The 19,834-nt window shown below is 48.7% G+C and overlaps 1 protein-coding gene across 26 annotated transcripts in view; it reads left to right on the top strand.

Annotated features, from left to right (window-relative positions):
• MAPT (microtubule associated protein tau) overlaps positions 1–19,834 on the top strand; it is a 96,607-nt gene that overhangs the window by 15,920 nt on the left and 60,853 nt on the right. For 2 of the 26 annotated variants that reach the window (XM_087854271.1, XM_045814533.2), the window contains exon 1: positions 4,570–8,233. The exons of 21 other annotated variants lie outside the window; for them this stretch is intronic. The gene's annotated coding sequence lies outside the window, so the exon portion shown is untranslated. Of the gene's footprint in view, positions 1–774; positions 3,491–4,567; positions 8,234–19,834 lie in introns of those variants that run through there. 3 more of the 26 variants (XM_087854249.1, XM_087854250.1, XM_087854248.1) reach the window with 3 other exon arrangements.

The following is a 19,834-nucleotide window of genomic DNA, read 5'->3' as shown; positions in this document are numbered from 1 at the left end:
GTAGCCTCTGGGGAAAGAAATCATGGGTGCAGGCAGGACATGTCATTGTCACTCTGTACTCTGCTATGATTTTTTAAAATCATGTGTATATGTTTTTAATTAAAAAAAATTTTTTAAAAAGATTTATTTATTTATTTATTTGAGAGAGGCAGAGGCAGAGGGAGAAGCAGATTCCCCGCTGAGCAGGGAGCCCGATGCAGAACTCGATCCCAGGACCCCGGATCATGACCTGAGCTGAAGGCAGATGCTTAACCGGCTTTGAATGAATTTAGCTTTAAATTCATATGTATGTTTAGGCCCCAGCTCTCTTCAGAAGGATAAAGATATCTGGAAGAAGTGTTCTTTCAAAGTCCCCCCAGGTGAAGCTGACAGGCATGACACCCTTGGTGGAGAAGCTCTGATCTGGCTTCACCCTCTAATTTCAGAGAGACGGAGGCTCTGGAACTAGGCTTTGTGGGCTAGCCCAGGCACTTCACTGCCTTAGACAGAAGGACTTCCCAGATGAGTTGTAGGAATACAACTTACGAGGAGCACACGTACACAGTGTGTGTATGAAGCATATATGAAGTGTGTAATTGAATACAGAAAGCACCTTCTGGAATATTCCCTTGGAAGTAGAGGGGGAGGGGGCAGGAGGACAAGGGGAGGTGGGCTACTGTGTTATTTAAGTGCCCTAGCCTTGTCGTTGTTTGTGACAACCCAAACTAGCCCTGCGAGCCACCGTGGTCCCCATTGTTCCTGGCGCCGTGCATTCCCAGTGAGACCCCCCCCCCCCCCGCCGTGGATGTGTTCCCTGGGGGGAGAGACTGGATAACGCGTCACTTGACGATCTTCACACCCAATCCTTTTATATCAGAAACAACTTCAATGCATTTTCTCTCAGTGTTTTCACACAAATGACCTCATTTCATCCTCCCACGGCAGGCTAGGTGGCACTTCCTGTTGGGAAGGGGAAAAAACGGAAGTTGCCATTCTAGAACCTCAGCAGTGGGGACAAAGCAGTGGTAAGTTTTCTGGCAGCAGCCCTGCCTCAGGGCAGGGGCCTGTGTCCTAGCCTGGCACCGCTGCCTGTCTCTTCTGGAGTAACTTCCGTGAGAAGACCGTACACCCCCCTCCAAGGCCTGTCTGGAGCTCCTCCAGAATCCCCCATGTTCCTTGAAGGTCACAGAACGTGGCCCCAAGACCCTGCTCTCTGGGGACACTTCCCACACCCAGAGAAGCAAAAAGGTGCTTCTAGTCTCCTCTTTCAGATACAACACAGTCGTCCTCAGAGACATTCCAGCCAGTCCTCCAAGGGCCTCATTTCAGTTTTAATTACCGTGTTGTCCCATTGGCTCTCTCCGTGGAGGCTGATAGGCACAGCCGCGGCTAGAATGTAACTTTCCTGCCCCCCAGGCCGGAGCATCTCCCACTCTTTGTTGGTTAAGGCTCGCTCTGCTTGGCCCGTAGGACCCTGAACTCCCAGAACCAGGAAGGTGGAAGAACCCCCAGAGGCCACCTGGTCCCACCAACTAGCCGCTGCCCAGACCTCCTCCACTGCCTTCCTGACCAAGTCACCAGTGTTTCTGTGATGGTGGCTCACAGCCTCTGTCAACCATGTGGGGGGGGGGGGGTGCTGGGAGGGAGGAGAAGGAAAGGGCCAACAGAGAAAGAGGAAAGTGTTGGGAGCTGCCACAAATGTGTGACATCCTTAAAATGAATCACCACTTTCCCTTCACTGCTTTTTTTTTTCTCCTCAAGGGACCGTCCCTTCTCCCACACCTCCCCTGCTCTCTGAGGTTATACTGAGAAAAATTCACAGAGGTGCTCGTGCAAGGTGTTAAGGCCCACGAGTCTGGCATTTTAACAGATGCCAGAACCACTTGAGAAATGAGGTAACAGCCCAGAGAGGTAAAGTGACCTCCCCAGAGTCACGCAGCAAGTTCATGGCAAAGCTAAGCTAGCACAGGTCTCCTTCCTCCCCTTGCACATCCCTTCCCAGACCCCATATTGCCTCCCTGCGATGGTTGGGGTGCTCGAGGGGGGCTCTCAGACCCATCTGGCCAGTCGAGGGATTTTCGTAAAAACAGCCAGGCTGAATTGGCTTCACTCCTTTTGAAAGGAGAAGCATGCACCCTGCTTAAAAACGCCTGCTAATTTTCCTAGAGCATGTCCACAATTCCTGGAGGATGCCTGGGTGTCCCTAATGGAATAGCTTTCCCCTCGGGTGTGCTTAAATACAGAAGCAACATTTGTTGCTGGAAAATATCCATTAGGTTAATGAGGTTTTTCTTGCCCACGGAGATGAAGCACTTCCCAGCCATGGACACGTTGCAGTGTGAGCAAGAACTGCACAACCGCCAACCTGTTCCGCCCGCCATGTGCTGAGCCCCGGGAGAGCCTGGAGTGGGCTCATTCAGTTTTCCGTCCACTTTGGCCATGTCCTCCATTGCTGTCTCCTGGAGCCACCTCCCTTTCATTTCCAAAGTCTGCCCCCACCCCTGCCCAATGTTAGCGCAAAAGCTGCTATGGGAGCTCCTGGAAGGTCAGCCCTCCTTGCACCTGCCTGGCCTCTTCTTAGAGGCTCAAACAAATTTCCCCAAGTATTGTTTGAATCATTTATGGTTACCACGTCTTAAGAAATGGATATGAGACTCAGTTTACCCACCTCTTCCTGCTCTCCTGGATTATTGGATGAGATGTGGCGCTGAGGGCCCATGCCTGGGAAAAGGGCGGGCCATGGTTGACTCCTGGCTGCCCACTCCTAGCTGTGTGTCCTTGGGTAAGTCGTTTGACCTCTCTGAGCCTGGTTTCACATCTGAATAATGTGAATAATAACACCTCCCTTTCAGGCTGTGGCTAAGGAGTGGCAATGATTCGTCTACAGGACAGCACAGTGAGTGATTAGCCCTTAGTCCCACTCCTGAACGCCTACCGTGACACCCTACAAACATGCCCCTGTGTTATTAAGCTTTTAGAGGCCAGGTTGTGGAACTGAGGATGGGTTACAGAGGGACTCTCACTTTCTACCGTCTGCTGCATTTTTTCCCAAATCCAATAAGTTCGTTTGTATTTCTTTGTGTGTGTGTGGCTAAAAGTTTATTATTATATTAGTAGCACGTGAGTAGATTCTCATTATCAAAAATTCCAACAGCAGCATGAATTACTTTTATAATCAGAAAAAAAATGCCAATATCATTTTGAAAAAACTCATGTGAATAACTCCATTTTCCACCCTTCTGGTGTTTTTGAGTCTTTGCAGGCCCTCCACCTGCCAGCGTCCCTAACCCTTCCAGCCCTGCCTGTTGCCACGTCTCCACCCTCGCCCTGGCCACGCCCCCCTCCACCTGGCAAGCTGTTGGGACTCGCCAGGAACTGGAGGAAAGGGCTGCCCCTGCTGCACCTTCACCCCTGCAGAGGTGGGAGCCCTCATGCTGGCCCCTCACCTGCCCCTACCCTGCGGAGGACCCTTGGAGGTTTCCTCAGATCCCATGCAGAGAGCTCTACTCAGGTTAGTTCCTGTGGCCACACCCACAAAAAGCTTATGGGAACCTGTGGGTTCCTAACTAGAGCTGACTCTAGTTACTCTGCCTTGCTGATGTTTCTTTCCTTCCCTTCCCTACTGCTGGGCTTTAGTGGAGGTCAGTGGGCTCACAGCTTGAAGGGTTCATGGGGACTCAAGATGGGCCTGGCAGCTCAAAGCTATTAAGGTCTGTCTGAGACATGAGCTCTGTTGAGAGGCCTTTGTGGGTTAGCCTGGGCGCCTGGCTGCCGTAGACAAGGGAACCTTCCAGGTGAGCTGTAGGTGGAAAATGCAGGTGCTGGAAGTGTTTTTCCCAGGCTCTGTATGCACCTGTAATTCACTGTGCAATGCATATACTTTATACAGATCCTAGGCCTCAGGTCCCTTTTGTGTTTTTGTTTTTGTTTGTTTCGGGAGATGGATTGGGCTTTCCCCCAAGCCCTCTGCTCTTCTCTCTCCTGTTGACCAGCTGCCTGGCTGGAGTTGACAGTAACAACAGAACAAAACAAAAATGGTAATGGCTAACATGTGTTAGCCTGGTTCATCTCATCTTCCTGGTTCATCTCATTTCATCACTATATCACCCCATTGAATTTGCTATTCTAGCCATTTTTCAGCTGGGGAAACTGAGGCTCAGGGTGGCTAATAACCTTCCCATGTCCCTTAGCCCTTAGGGGCCACACTCAGCAGTACAGCAGCCCCTTCCTCATCCTTGGCCTGGAGGACACTCCAGCCTGAGCATTGCTGCCTCTAGGGGCCTCCTTTCCCCAGGCTGTGGACCTCCTGCCTGGCTCTTCAACACCGTGCCTGATTTCAGGGGCTCAGCTCTGCCCCCTGACCCTTCCCTGTCCTTCAGGGACGCCAGACCAGAGTGCTCTGGCAAGGTATGGGGTGGCTGCCCAGGCCCTGCCACCTGCAAACGCCTCCTAGTGCCTGGGAGGCCATAGACACACCCTACCCTCCTCAGTCACCCACTTACCCACAGCGGACAGATCTGGAGTCCCGAGACAGCGCGGGGCAGCGGGGCGGGGGGGGGGGCGGTGCGCGGGCGTTGGCAGGCTCCAGCTGCAGGGCTGAGCAGTTACAGTGACAGCTGACTGGCGACATGGAGCCTTCATCCCGTCAGCCCCTCATTTGCTGTTTAGCGCCTGGCACACTGTGGGTACTTAATAATAATTAAATTCATAATGAACATCAAAAAGGCCAGCATGTGGTAAATGCATGCCTCTTTGCACAATCGTTCTACAGCAGGATGAACAAGCCATGAATGGTTAATAAGGGATAACTTGTGAACGTGGGAAAATCTGATTGCAAAGAAGTTTGCTCTTTCCTCCCCTCCCCAGACCTTTAAATGAAAACGTAGAATCATTTCCCTTCCGTTGTCCTTGTGGCAGGATTTACAATGAAAAGCACTGGGACAAGAACCTTTCTATGCTCCTCCATGTAGGCTTGGGCATACATTTGGAGTGTTTCTCAGTCCGTGAGAGCCGGCTCAGAACAGGCCGTGTGGGAAGTTTTCTCCTCTGACACAAGCCAACAGTATCCCTTGCAGGAAAATCCTCTTCTCCAGACTCGGAGGCGATGCCCTGGCAGCCATTTCGGGAGTGTGTCCTACGGGACAAACTGAGTCAGAGCATGGAGAATGCTTACTTCTTGATGCTCACCAGCCGCTGAGTGTGTGGGACACGGCAGCCCCTCCCTACCTTAAATGACCTGCTCTGGGCAGCGTTCCCTGCAGGAAGCCCAGTGCCTGGCCTGGGGTCCCTGAGCTTGGAGGGAAATCTGATTGCTTGGTACCCTCAGGGACAAGGTGTGCAGAGCCCGCACAAGAGGCACGTCACCTAATGCCCTCATAAGAGTGGCACTGGGGAGACCCCAACCAGGGGTGGTGTCTTGTGGGAGCCTGGCCCCTTCTGGCCAGATCATTCCAGCTTCTCAAGATAAACCACAGATTGTAGTTCTCAGGCACCTGGCTGGCTCAGGCTGTAGAACGCGGGACTTCGGATCTTGGGGTTGTGAGTTTGAGCTCCACCTTGGGTGTGGAGATTACTTAAAAATAAAATCTTAAAAAAAAAAAATCCATTCTCTTAGCAACTTAAAAAAAAAAAAGAAATTGTCCTTGGATTCAGTGTCCCTATTTTCAAGTAGGAGTTACTAATTTAGAAGCTTTAAAACTCTGTGCTGTAACTCAAAGGCTGTTTGTCTGCTTTAAACTGTATCTGGAAGAATTCAAGCCAGACAGCAGGGAGAACTTCCTGAGGTGGGGATTTTGAGATCTTGGGGGAAGGGTGTGTGGTCCTGGTCCTGCCCCTGCTGGTTTGGAATCGGGTGACAATCAGGAGTCGCTAATGGAAAATCATGCCAGTGGAGTGAGAGCACATTGACTGCAAAGCACTGGGGTGGGGAACTGCCTTCCCCTCTGTGGCTGAGGCCCACTGTTTGTCACCTTTGGGGTATTCTTGGTGCCATCCTGCTGGAAGTCAGGAGCAGGGACTGAAGAGTCCCCTTAGGGAAGTTCAAAGCACCTAAGCCCATGACCCCCGGCAGATGATTTTTGGCTGACGTGTACGCACTCTTGAGCCCTCTCTCTGGTCTGTATCACGGCTGGCTCCGGGCAGCTCAGTGCCTCTAGTTCTGAAGGCCTCCTACGTTGCTCTTTGAGGGTTCTGTTCATCTGATTCTTGTCGGTTGCCATCTTTTAACTAGGGGTAGTTTATCAAAATTCCCAGCCAAGATGTCTAAGCAGGTTATCCTGAAAGTCTGAAAAGGTTCAGCATGTCCAATTGAATGCCTGCTGTGTGCTTGGGAACCACTCACTCCTGGTCCTTGGGAAGCTGAGTTTAGCTGGGGAAGAAACACAGTGGTTTTATAAGTCAGTTTTGTATGTGCCATGAAGGTGTTATGTGATTATGTTGAGGCATCTTGACTTTTAAAAAAAGATTTATTTATTTTAGAGTGTGCATGCGTGTGGAGGAGGGGCAGAGGGAAAGGGAGAGAGGGAATCCTCCAGCAGACTCCCTACTGGGATCATGGCCTGAGCTGAAATCAAGAATCTTGATGTTCTCTTTAAAGAGAGGATGCCTAGAACGGGTGTTACCTGAAGGCTTCTCTCCAGCATTAGTTGTCCTCTACCATGACTCAGGGATTTTCACTGAGAATAGGATGGGAATGGGGCCCAGAGATGAGGCTGAGGTTGGGACTGGATCCCCACCAGGAATATCAGGGTAGGCTAGGACAGGTCCCCAGAGCCATCAGGAAACAGTGACCCCTTCCCCGCTGGTCTAGCCCAGAAGCCCTCATAGCACTGACACTCAGGGAGGGGGCGGCTGGATGTAGTCCAGTAGTCCCAGGTTTGCTTGTGGGTGCTGAGGGAGTGGCCAGGGCCAGCCCGCCCCCAGGGCTCCGCCTGGCTCTGGTTTCCTCCCTCCCATAAAAAGGAATGAGTCTTTCTCATTAAAGTCTCTCTTGCCTCTGCAGCACCTAAGGACACTGCAGCTGTTCATGGACTCAGCCACTGTCACCACTGTGTGGGACCTTGACCTACCGGCTGTAGTCTTTAGGAACGGCCCCCTTCTTGGAGGGTACAAACCCGGGGGGAAGGAGAGCTCTGCCGTCACTTCTGGGAAACTTCTCCCGCAGATTCTCCAACATGGCAGTGAGGTCTCACGCACACACTTTAGAGCCAAGTGCCTTGGTTCCAATGCCAGCCCTGCCATGTCCTAGCTGTGTGGACGTGGGCAGGTTGTTCAACCTCTCTGTGCCTGAGTTTCTTCATTTGTGAAATTGGTGTAAAAATAATTATACCTGCCTCTTGGGATGGGAAGAGAATGAAATGAACTCAGGCTTGTCACGTGCTTAGCAAGTGCTGGCCGAGTGTTTGCATTTGAAAGCAAGGTCCTTAAGTACATTCTCTGGATTTCACAAGCCCTCTTTCTGCATTTCACGACAAAGCCCTCTCTAGAAATCCAGCCAGAGTTCTGCTTCACAAGTGTGAGACAGGCCCATGCCCATCTGCGGGAAGAGGAGGGAGAGCAGCCCCCAGCCCGCCGTCGGGATACCAGGACACAGCCTCCACCTCTCTGCCCCATGAGGTGCTCAAAGTCTGGAGTCTCCAAAGCCCGTTCAAATGTGAGTGTAGGGTTTAAGTCCCCTGTGACTGCGGAAGGCCCCTTTGTTCGGTTCATCTTCACTTAGCAGGGGTCATGGGGAGCGGAGGAGGGCATTTCAGCTCCCAAGTATCAGGGAGTGGTGGGCTGGCTTGCCAGCCTCCTCCACTCTGCTCTTCTCTGCCTGTTCATCCATCGCTTCCCATTCGAAGGCAAAAAAGACCAAAAAAACCAGTGTCCAGAGTGGGGGTGGGGGTGGGGAGGGAGGCCCCAGAACTCCATGACTTCACAGACCTGGCCCTTCTCCTAGGGTGACTGTGATGTCATGCCCACCCTCCCAGGCCCTGCAGCCCCTGGGGCCGTCCCACTCTTACGCAGCTGTGTGCCCACCACCTCCCTGCAGCCCCCATCAAGCCCACCTCTGCCAATAGGGGCTGCTCCTGCCTGTTTGGAATCGGGGTGACAACTAGGAGTCACTTATGGAAAATCACCCCAATGGAGTGACAGCACATCCACTGCAAGGCGCTGAGGTGGGGAACCGCCTTCATCTCTGTGGTGAGGCCAGCTCTCTGACAACTGGCTCCCAGCAGAGAAGCAGCTGTGAGAGGCCTCCCTGTTTCCTTAGGTAATGTTGCTGCCCTTCCCTGGGCAACACTGGGGCTGGCACTTGACACCACACCTAACACCCCCCCCCCCCCCCGCTGCATCTTCCATCTTCCTAACTGCTTGGGTTTTGGAGCTGAATCAGATCGAGACTTGCCTGTAGAGGAGGGAGGTCTGCAGACATCCACACAAGCCGTGGGCAGATTGTCCTAAGAAAACTTGCCATATTGTATGTGGGTAAATGTAGTTTTGACTCCTGCACGCCCAGTGAGCGCCGCTCATCCCATGATCCCTTGCTTTTTCTTCTCTCTCCTTGTCACTTGTGTTGGACATGTGATAGGAATGCAGAAATACATGTTTGTGGATTTGTTTACTCGTGCAGTGACCATTTCCTGAGTGCCTGCAGTGGGCCAGACTGAGAAGCCCTGAGCGGTGGGGTTTCTCTACCCCTTCACTTGGTTTCCACTGTCAGAGGTGATTTGGGACGGGTCCTCCCTCCAGGGCTACATCTCCCTCTGCCCGTGCACCACTGCGCCCCCCACCCCAAGCCCCATTCAGTGATATTAGGTCTGCTCCCATATAATGCCAGTGGTAGGAAATGTTTGGAAAAATTTCCAGGAAGCAGTGTGGCAGGATGTATAGAGAAGCTTAAAAATACTGCTATCCAGGGGCGCCTGGCAGACTCCGTCGGTGGAGCATGAGCCACTTAATCTTAGGGTCGTGAGTTCAAGCCCCACGTTGGGCACAGAGCCTATTTACAAAAGGGGGAAAAAAGGGAAAAAATATATATTGCTATCCTTTGACCCGGAGTTTCACTTTTGGAATCTGTCCTAAGGAAATAATTAGAAGCAGGAATAGGATCTATTTAGTAAGAAATTCACCCAAGTGGTGTTAGTATAGGAAATCACAGGAGCAGGCTACGTGTCCGACCTCAGGGAAATGATTATGTAGAGTGGTAGGTAGCCATTAGAAATTGTCTATGGAGATTTAAATGACTTGAGAAAACACTTCCGGCGTAATAGAAGAGCATGGTACAAATTGTATGCTTAGTATAATCTTGACTATGTTTAAAAATGCATGTGAAGATCCAAAAAGGACATGTATGGAGGTGGGGCGCCTGGCTGGCTCAGTCCGTAGAGCATGCAACTTCTGATCTCAGGGTCATGAGTTCAAGCCCCATACCAAGTGTGGAGCCAACTTAAAATTAAAAAATTAAAAAAAAAAAAAAGGACGTGTATGAAAATATTAATAGTGACGTCTCCAGTGGTAGGATTATAGGTAAGTACTTCTGTATAGTTTGCGTACTTGATTACATGTGCAGATATTGCTTTTATAGTAAGAAAAATATTGTTTGAAACTAAGCTGTATATATGTATAATCATACGTATATATACAGAGTGACAGGAAGAAAGTAAATGATAAAAATATTAACAATTGGTGAGTTCAGGAGGGTATCTAGGAGCTGATTGTATTATTCGTACAACCTGTCTGTAAGTTAAAAAATTTTCAAAGTAAAAAATGGGGGGAAGGTGGGAGTATCAGGCCATCCCTGAGCTCTCATTTGGAATGCTGGAAATACAACCAATGGGATTTGTCGATTTAATTTGTTTTCTGTTGTGGAAAAAAACAGTCCTTAAATGTTGCAGGGGGGTGAGCGGTGGTATTGGGATTTGGTAGTCTTAGGAAGGAGGAAGCAAATGTCCATCCCCTGGGTGGGGAGGGTCAAGGTGCTGTGCTAGGCTGACCCGAATGGCAAGTGCTCATTCAGCACTGTTCTGTTCCGGGCGGAGCGCGCTCTGTGCACCTCTCCCTGCAGCTCTCCTGGGCAGCGCTGCTAAGGCCAAGCCCCCCTCCACTCCATGCCCGGAATTCCATCCCTCCGCCTCTCCCACCATTCAGGGGGCTTCCTTCGCTTTTACTTTCCCCCTTCTCCTATTTCTGCCCCCTCGTCCTCTCCTGACTCCTTCCTCAATGTCAGCATTTAGGAGTTTTAAATGATTCCTCTCTTTAAAACAAAACAAATGCCCCCTTCCGTCAACCATCCTAGATTGTTTCTTAAAGCATCCTTGACACTCTTGCCACCTCCGTGTTCTCCCAGCGTGACCCCCTCCTCGGCTGAATCTAGGCTGTACTCTGCATTCTTAAAGAAGTCTCTGTGCCTGACCACCAAGGCAGCCCCAGGGTGGGGGGGGGGGGTAGTGCATAAGCCCCACAACACTTTGGCTCTGTCCCTATAGAATATTTTATGTCATTGTTGAAAACTAAAGGAGAAGTAAGATGGTCTCAGGTATTCAGAGGACAGACACGATTTTGCTTCATCTCAGGGCAACCTTTGGAGGTGGGGTTATATTCCCACGTTACAAACAAGTAAACCGAGGCCCAGAATGGTTAAGTCACTTGTCCAAGATCACACAGCCAATAAATTGCAGAATCAGAATTTGAACCCAGATCTTTCATCTTCAAAGCTTGTGTTCTTTCTACTACCCTGCCCCCCATCAATCTTTTAATTTCCAAGATTAGACTCTTCCTCTATTCATGATATCTGCCTCCTGTCCCTGGTAAAAGGTGAACACTGTTCAGAAGCTTTTCCAATGTGGGCTCATTCCAAATTCACTTAATTTTGCTTTGTCACGCCTGCCCAGTTTCCCTGCCGGAAGACCGGGAAGTAGGTCATGGCTGCAGGGACCACACGCTCTGGCTGCTGTGAGGGCCAGCCTCTGGTTTCAGGCTTGGGCAAGGGCCAGACCCCAATGAAGCACCATCCTCTGCGGGCCCTGCTCGGGTTTCTCATCCCTGGCCCTGAGAAGTTACCATGAGCCTTCACATCGCTGAGTTTTACATTCTAGAACTCACTGCCACTGTGGCTGCTGTGTGAGGTGGTGTTTAGAGCAAGGAGCACTGAGCATTAGTAGAGAAATTGATGGTCTGGGGAGAAACCCCTCTGCATTCTCTTGCAGATCTGTGACACAGGTGCCTGGCAGATGGTTGAAGGGGTTTGCTCACTTATCACAAGCCGCTTCACAGAACAGTGGTATAAGCCACTCGGTACCTGTCACTTCAGTGTCCCCTCCTTTCTAGGACAGAATTATCTTCAGAAATAATCGTGAGATGATCATGATAATAGCCAGAAAAGAAACAAATAATAAAACGTCTCTCTTATTGCACTCTACACATGTAATTATGCCATAATGTAAAAAAAAAAACAAAAAAACAAAAAGTAAATGTTATAGTACGGAACAGGAAAAAAGCTCAACTTCTTTTTAGTTTTTATATCCACTGAATTTTGATCTTTGGTCACACCCTGATATAATGATAATTTATGTAAATCACCGTTCACTTACTAATAAGTGAACTTTAATAAAAGTGAGACATCTGCAGAAGTTGCCTGTAAATTAGCAACCACTAAATCATACCACGGTTGTACCACTTTATTGCTTTTTTTTTTTTTTTCTTTTAACACTATACCTCAACAATTTAAAAAGAAGTTTCCAGGGCGCCTGGGTGACTCAGTTGGTTAAGCATCTGACTCTTGGTTTGGGCTCAGGTCATGATCTCAGGGAGGTGAGATCAAGCCCCGAATCCGGCTCTGTGCCCAGCAGCAGGGAGTCTGCTTGAGATTCTCTCCTTCCCTCTCCCTCTGCCCCTCCCCTACCCTCTCTCTTTCTCAAATAAATAAATACATCTTAAAAATATAAAAATAAAAAATAAGTTTCTATTTGAAATATATTATTCAAACTTAGTAAAATATATCATGTGTGAGTAAAGTTGTACTTACCAAGCAAAAATTGGACCCTTGGCAGTTCATACTCGGTGTCACTGTTTTAAATTTTAAACACAAATAAAAACTCCTAAGTGGCCACACGGAATGACAGCACCAAAGTAACTCAGCTTCTTGGCGGCCCTGAACTACCACTGTTCATGCTTACAACCTGAGTCCAAAGCCAGCTCACAATTCTGAACTGCTAAGAACTTTCTCTTGAAACGACGCTGTGTAGCCGACTCCACACATGTGGGGGCTGATTGTGTAACTGGGAGTTCTCCAAGTGACTTCTATGGAGAAAACCAGGTTTACTAAAGGATATGTTTTCTCAAGGGCTGATGTGAACCTTACATACGTGTCATCAACACTCAATGGCAGCGACACCGATTGTTTATAACGTAGACCAAGGAAACATTTTTCAAGGAGGAGTATTTTATCACTAATATTGTTTAGGATTGCTGGCCTGTGATGCTCGTAAAACCGGGCCGGCTTTTCGTCCATTTTATTATTGATTTCGGATGCTTTACAGTCCTCCCCTTGATTGTCTTGCCATGTGGCAGCCGTTTTCTTCACCTTCGCCCTTGGTCCCCACATCGTACTCCAGCCCCTTGTCCGGGTGGAGCCGAAGAGAGATGGTAGAACTTTGCTGGCAACCCTCCTAGGACTGAAGCTAAGGCAATGCCTTGTTCATTTAGGGAAGATGAGGCCACTTGCTAGATCCTTGACCTTCGTCCTCAACAGGAAGGAGCCACTCTGGGTTTCAGGGTCATCTCCCAGCGCTCCCAGTGTCCATACCTTAAAATGTGTGGGTTTTTAAAAAAGATTTATTTATTTATTTTAGAGAGAGTGAGCTCAAGCAGAGGGGGTAGAGGGAGAGAGAATCTCAAGCAGACTCCCTGCTGAGTGTGGAGCCCAACGTGGGGCTCGATCTCACGACCTGGAGATCATGACCTGAGCCAAAACCAAGAGTCCGTCGCTCAAACGACCGCTCCACCCAGGCGCCCCTTAAAATGTTTTCTGATGGAATTTTTGCTCTGTTATATTTACTTCCTTAAAAAAAAAAAAAAAAAAAAAAAAAGAACCAGCCGTAGAGAAGCGAGAACATGTTAGGTTTGAGAAGGTTGAAGTGAGCAATTGATTTGAACTAAATTCTTGCAAGTTTTTCTTAGGAGGAATGATCTCTCCAGCGCTTTGCCGTCAATTGAGTGAATTCAAGGAAAGAGGCTCCCATTTGTTGTTTATACTTGCATTATTGATTTGTTTCCTTAAATTACGATCCTTAGTGGTCACTAGGACTTTTCAAGGGGGTGTGTTGGATCTAAATGATGCATGAATTTATTCTTTTCAGAAAGTAGTTTACACTGTGGGTTTTAATTTAACTTAAAAAAAAAAAACTTCTTGGACAGTTGCCCAAGAAATGATGATCCCATCAGCCATTCGGCTGAGACTGTGCCTCCTGCTGGTGCCTCAGTCCCTGGATTTTTGCTCGGTGACAGCCGCTGGCTGGACACCAGTCAGCATGTGGGTGGGCTCATGTAAAGTCATCGGTTCTCCGGAAAATGGAAGCCTGCTTTCTGAGACTGTGTGCAGCCAAAGCAGCTCTCTGCCCCGGGAGGCTAATTTGTCTTCCTTTGCTGTTGACTAGCTGGTGTCTTTGGGCAACTTGCTTAGCTTCTCGGTTGCCTCATCTGCAGAGGACAGTAACCTTCTTACCAGACAGAAGGTGGACCCTGAGCCCAAGGCATTTTCGTGTTTTTCTCCTCTTAGAAGGACCTCTGATCCTACAAGCTATTTAACAACCCCGGGTTAATAATTGGGAAAAGCAAAGGGAACACTTCTGTTTAGATAAGTATGCATGTTCTTGTCCTCTGGCTGGAAGCGTGACTGGGGAAGGAACTGCCAAGTTACAGACCTCTCTGGGCAAGGTTGTGTGTCCAGGAGCCCAACACCAGCATTTGACAATTGCCTGTGTGGGGCATGCTGAGAATTGTCCCCCCAAAGAGGCTTTTCCATGGCCTCAGGAGACTCTGGACATCCCCTCCTGGGGGCCGTGAGGCTGCCTCCTCCTCAACCCCCACCCCATCTGCTCCCCTCTCCTTCCCTTCCCCAGCCCTCCCTCCTCTCGCAACACTTTACGCTGCTGCTTCCTTTTCAGATGAGCAAGTCCTGGCCAGGGCCTCTTTGCGGCTGCATTATGGAACCTGCCACTGCTTCTGTCCAAGGATCGCCCTGCAAAGGGGGTCAGAGGTGGGCACACAGCCAGGGCCAGTTTACTTACCCCCTCGGAATTCAAAGGTGGTGCAGAAATTTGGACTCTGAGAATTAGTGGCTCCACCACCAGCCCCAGAGCCAAATCTGCAGGACGCAGGCTCTTCATTCTTTGTTCGTTTCCAGCAAACAGGACTGTCACAGAGCTTGTGGGCTGCTCTGGCTCCTCGGGGGACTGTTCTCCCGACCTTGGCTCAGGGCCTTTTTAGCTGGCACCTGGCCTTAAGTCTCTCTGATCTGGGCCTCTCCAAAATGTCTTGTCTCTCAACCATCACACTCTTGACCAGTGACACCCCTTTGCCTGGAGATGACCCCTTTGCCTGATCATGACCCTGTCACCACTCTCTCCAGCCTAGTGGAAGGGGTTTGTTGCTCCCAGCCTGCCCTCCCTTTGAGTATTAGCCCCAGGTCAGCTCCCCAGAGCCTTCTCCAGCCTTCTCTACCCATATCTCCTTTCTGCTGCTACAACCTTTGTCTCTCGCACCTGTTGCATGCTTAGCTCACAGAGTCACAGACTCTTGGGGCACAAGCCAATCTGCCCTCTCTCTCCTGACTTGTGGTCTTAGACTGTATTTGTCTCTTTGTCTTCCCTCCCAGATCTGAGAGAGCAGGGAGCCCATCCCTTTGTCCAGCCTGGAGCCCCTGCACGTGTAGGCGGCATTCTGAGAATGGAGTTGACCATGGGGTCAGTTTGCTCTGAAATTATCCCTGTGTCATTCAGTATTTGTATATGTTTCTCCCTGGCCAGGCTGAAAACACTGAAGGGCAGGAACCACACCTGCTCCTTTTTCTGGGTCTCTGGTGGGAGCTGGGACATGCCTGCCTCATAATCTGCTCACCGCTCTCGTCCCTGAGGTTCCCCCAGCTGCTCAGCCACGGCGGGACCAGTGGGTTTGCTCTGTCCTGTTTATACCATCTTGTCCCTGCCTGGACTGCTCTGCTGCCTGTAGGTATCCTGGGGCCACCTTCAGTAATGGAGGGCATACATGCACATGCATAGGATGTGGTACACACACACACACACACACACACACACAGCCCCTATGCATAGCATCAGTAATGCATCCGTGCATTGCACACGGCTGACACACCTGAATCAGCCCCAAGCCTCCCTCCGTGGTGTGATGATTGACCAGCCTCTCCCTTAGGAGCCCACTTCTCTCTCTGTCTGTTAATAATAGATGCTTCCTACAACCTCAACTTGGCTGCTTTGATTTATAAGTGATCTTAACTGAAGAGACTAATGGGTGGGTCTGAATTTGTGCCTTTTAAGCATAAAGCGTTGCTTCTTAATTAACGAGATCCTATCCTTTGATTGGGAAAAGGCCCTCCCCGCATCACATCATTAGCTACCCACATCTGGACAGCTCCCAAAGCAGACTCCTACATTGAGCTAAGCCCAGGTGTGTTCCCTGAACACCCAGGAGGCTTCGAGAGCCACATGTGCCATCTGAGCACGCAGAGCATGCGGGTCTGGGTGTGTAGCAGCATGAGAAGTGCAGAGAGGTGACTCCCACTCCATTTCTTCCCTCCTGGGAGAGGAGGGCTCTTCCATCCGCTTCGCCATTCAAAGTAGAAAAGGAGCCTCCCGCTCCTGCAAGTGCCCACTCCTCTATTTACTTCTGTACCTAAGTACTACAAACTTAGTGCCTTAAGCCAACACCAATGTTTATCTGAAAGTTCTGGAGGTGAGAAGTCTGACACAGGTCTCACTGGGTTAACATCAAGGCGTTAGCAGGGCGGCACTCCTTTCTGGAGGGTCTGGGGGAGAATCTGCTTTCCTGCCTTTTCCAGCTCCTGGAGCTGTCTGCGTCCCTTGGTTCATGGCCCCACTGATCTTCAAAGCCAGTGTTGACTAGCTGTGTCTTTCTCATGTCAAATTGCTCTGATACCAACTCTCCTACCTCCATCTTCCATGTGGAAGGACCCTTGTGATTATGTTGGGCCCACTCGGATAACCCAGGATCAGCAGTCTATTTTAAACTCAGCTGGTCAACAACCTCAATTCCATCTGCAATCTTATTCCCCTTTTGCCATGTGAAGTAACAGATTCATAGGTTCTGGATATTGGGATATTGATCATCTCTGAGAGGCCATTATTCTGTCTCCCACATTAACTAAATGCAAATGCATAATTTTACCTAAGAGAAGATTTAATAATTAGACTTTTCAAACCGGACCTGGAAAGAGTGGGGTAAGTATCTAAATTAGGATCCAAATAATCTGACTCATACCTGATAATACCTTTGGTCACATTGCACTTTTTTTTTTTTTTAAAGAAGGTTTTCCCAAATAAGATCAGTTCCTTTTACAGCCTGTTAGGGCATCTTATCTCATTTCGTATTTTTTCACCTAAAAATAAGCCTTTAATCCCTGGCTTGAGGTGTTTAGACACTCTTGGTCCCTTGGATATTGCTTATAAGTCAACATTTCACGGCTCCCTGGAAAATGCTGTCCAAACAATAAGCCACAAGAATGAAAAGGAAAGTACAGAGTGCTGTAATTGTAAATGGTCTTCTCCGTGGTTTCTAATTACTCTGCTCTTTCTCTTGAACCGAGGAATTGAAGGGTGACAGATTCTTAACAGATAATCATGTGATGTGACTTCATCCCGAGCCCCCAGGGACCCAGTGACAGAGCATGCATGTCTACTCCCAAAATGTCCCTGGGGCTGGATGTGAGAAGAGCCTTGGATTTCGTGCATGGCCTGCAGTGGGGACAGTTTGTCTTGACATGTTCTCTCTCAGCGTGTTTCAGATTCTCATGTCCTTATTTTTCTTCAGTAAAAAGTGATCTGTCCTCTCAGTGAACTCACTTTCTCATGTTTTTGTCCATCGTTGGTATGTTTTTGTCCATCGTTGGTATAGCCTGAAGCAATCAGATGATTTCTCTCCTCCCTGATAGGAAGCACAGACTGAGTATTGTGATGGGGGCTCAGAACAGTGAGTTGTAAAATCTATGAAATGGGCAAAGATAGCCTGTATACTACAAGTTTCTGTATTTATGACAAAGACATTGTGGTATTTTCTAAGCAAACAGAACTGCCTTTGACCTGCAGTATCGAATGCATGGATTTGATGTTATGGAAAACAATGGTTTTCTGCCTTACTTGGTGTATCTTCAGTGAAATGTCCCCCTGACTTAGGTTTGTGTCCTGGCTTCAGCGCTGACCAGCTGTGTGACTTTGGACAAGTTAATTTACCTCTCTGTGCTATAGAGGGGCTCTTTCTTTAAGGTCCATTCCGAGTTTGAGAACCCAGGATTATCTGAATCCATCCTAACCAAGCAAGGGCTCCCAGAAAAATGCCTGGAGAACAAGTCTGTTTTGGGGAAGGGGAAGAAGGAACAAAAACAAAAGAGACCTTGATGACAAAGATGACAAACTCAAGGTCATTCCTGGTTAGCCCAACACCCAGCTGACATAGCAGTTCTCTCTATCATTTATTTTGGTCACTTGAGGTTTGCAAAGGGGCAGGAGAATTTGAGTTCCTTCTCCGATCACAAGGGGAACGTTCTCTCCAGTGGGGTGTCAGAGGTACGTCTGTTACCCAGGGGGCTGGGGTGGCCCCCATGAGAGAACAGGCTGGCTCTCAGATTTGAAACAGACCATGAGCTGTGAGCTTGGGAAGCGTTAGCGATTAATGTCGATCCATCTCCCCCTCCATCCCACCAAAAGCCATCTCCCTGCCCCCCACACTCATTGGTTCACCGATTTACTGGGCACCTTCCTCGTGCCAGGGATGGGCCAACTGCTAAAGCCACAAGGGTGAAGAAGGTGGCTCCTCCCATCCTCAGGGCATTAGCATTCCAGCACCAGCGCCAAGTAACCAGAGAACCACAGCACTGTGCAACAAGCATTCATTAGGGCACACATGAGGGCTTTGGCAGAGCCAGGAAGGGCTGCTTAAAAGTGGTTCTGGGAGTGCTCTGATAAAGCCTGGAGCTTGAGTAGAAGTTAGCCAGGGAGAGGGAAAGTGGAGGAGAGGGCTTTCCTGGCAGGGAGACCAGCCCGTGCCAAGGCCCGGTTGTGAGAAAGAGTGTAGCAGTTAGGGCAGCACCCATCATTTGACCAAGTGCGGTGAATGGCTCTCAGTTCACATTCTTTCATTCACCCATTTGTGAAGGTATATTGACCACCTACCCCATACCAAGCAATACACTAAGAACTGAATTGTTTCCAGTGGTTTAAAAAAACAAATACAGGGGCATCTGGGTGGCTCAGTCAGTTAGGCATCTGCCTTTGGTTGAGGTCATGATCTTGGGGTCCTGGAATTGAGCCTCATGTTGGGCTCTCTGCTCAGCAGGAAGTCTGCGTCTCTCTTTGCCCCTCCCCCTGCTCATGCACTCTTGCTCTCTCTCTCTCACAAAAATAAATAACTCTTAAAAAAAAGAAAAATTTAATTTTGAGCCTCTTTTTCAATGTTTTGAAAACATCATTAATAAGATAATTCACATGCCATAAAATTCACCTATTTAAAGTTACCGTTCAGTGGTTTATAGTATTCCTTTATGGTTTTGATTCTGATGGTGATTCCTGAGACACTGGGAAAACCCAGAAGTAGCTCGGATCACAGACAGGGATGACCGCACCGGGTCACACTTCTTTCCTGCTTTCCTGCTTGATGACCGATGGGCATGCAGAGTCTTCCCTTGGCTTCCACCCCACAGGGTAGAGGGCTTTCTCATTCTCCAAGTAGAATTTAATTTCCTATTATGTTTCCAAGTGTTTTGTACTTCCTCCTTGCCAGCTTTTTCTCTTTCAGATGGAAATCGAGTCATTCTCTCTTCTTCCCTCCTGGACTATGATTTCTGTTTCTGAACATAACATAAATGTTGTCCAGGCCTTTCTGCTGGATAATGGACATTTTGTGTCTGGGCTTTTTCAGGAATATGTTCTGGGAGCCTAGGACCTAAATGCATGACCCAGCTTTGATTTCCTGTCTCTCCCTGATCCGAATTTCTGATGCGTCACTTTTAATTGACCCATGTATTTGTATACCTGGATTGGATCTGGTTCCAAAGTTGTGTTTAAATTCTTACTTTCAAGATAACTTCTTCACTCTGTCCAATTTTCCATTTTCTCAGTTGGATACTCCACGTTGTCAAGCATAATGATTTTATCCAAATCAGAGGGGCATGACCTAGGGTCCCAGGTTGGGTAATATTTGCATTTCCTTGTTCTCATTTAAATGAAACGTCTTATTGATAAATATTGAAACTATTTTGCCAGCCTCAGGAGATGCAACAAAATTGTCTCGTTTCTCCTTTATCTAAAGAGCCTTTATTTTTCTATTCTGACCTAGCCATGGCATCTTACAGGACACACTTCATTTTGGAAGTTACATTTTCTAGGGCTCGTAAGGCTGCAGCTTCAGCTCTGTGGGGGTCCTCACATCCCTGCTTCTCTAAATTCCTTTTGGAGTAAGGATACAAATGCATGGACATATCCATATAAATGGATATAAATGCATGAACAGTTGCAGCTCTCTAGAGTGTAGACACATCAGCCCTTACCTCCGCACTGCATCTTAGAGAATCACACTTGCGATAGGCAAGGGTTTGTGACATCCGAGCCCCAAGTCCAGGTATCCCTGG

The sequence above is a fragment of the Ursus americanus genome, chromosome 23 (assembly GCF_024610735.1).
Source record: "Ursus americanus isolate L20-20 chromosome 23, mUrsAme1.1.p, whole genome shotgun sequence".
Taxonomy (NCBI): Eukaryota; Metazoa; Chordata; class Mammalia; order Carnivora; family Ursidae; genus Ursus; species Ursus americanus.
This window is presented reverse-complemented; position numbering and strand designations above follow the sequence as displayed.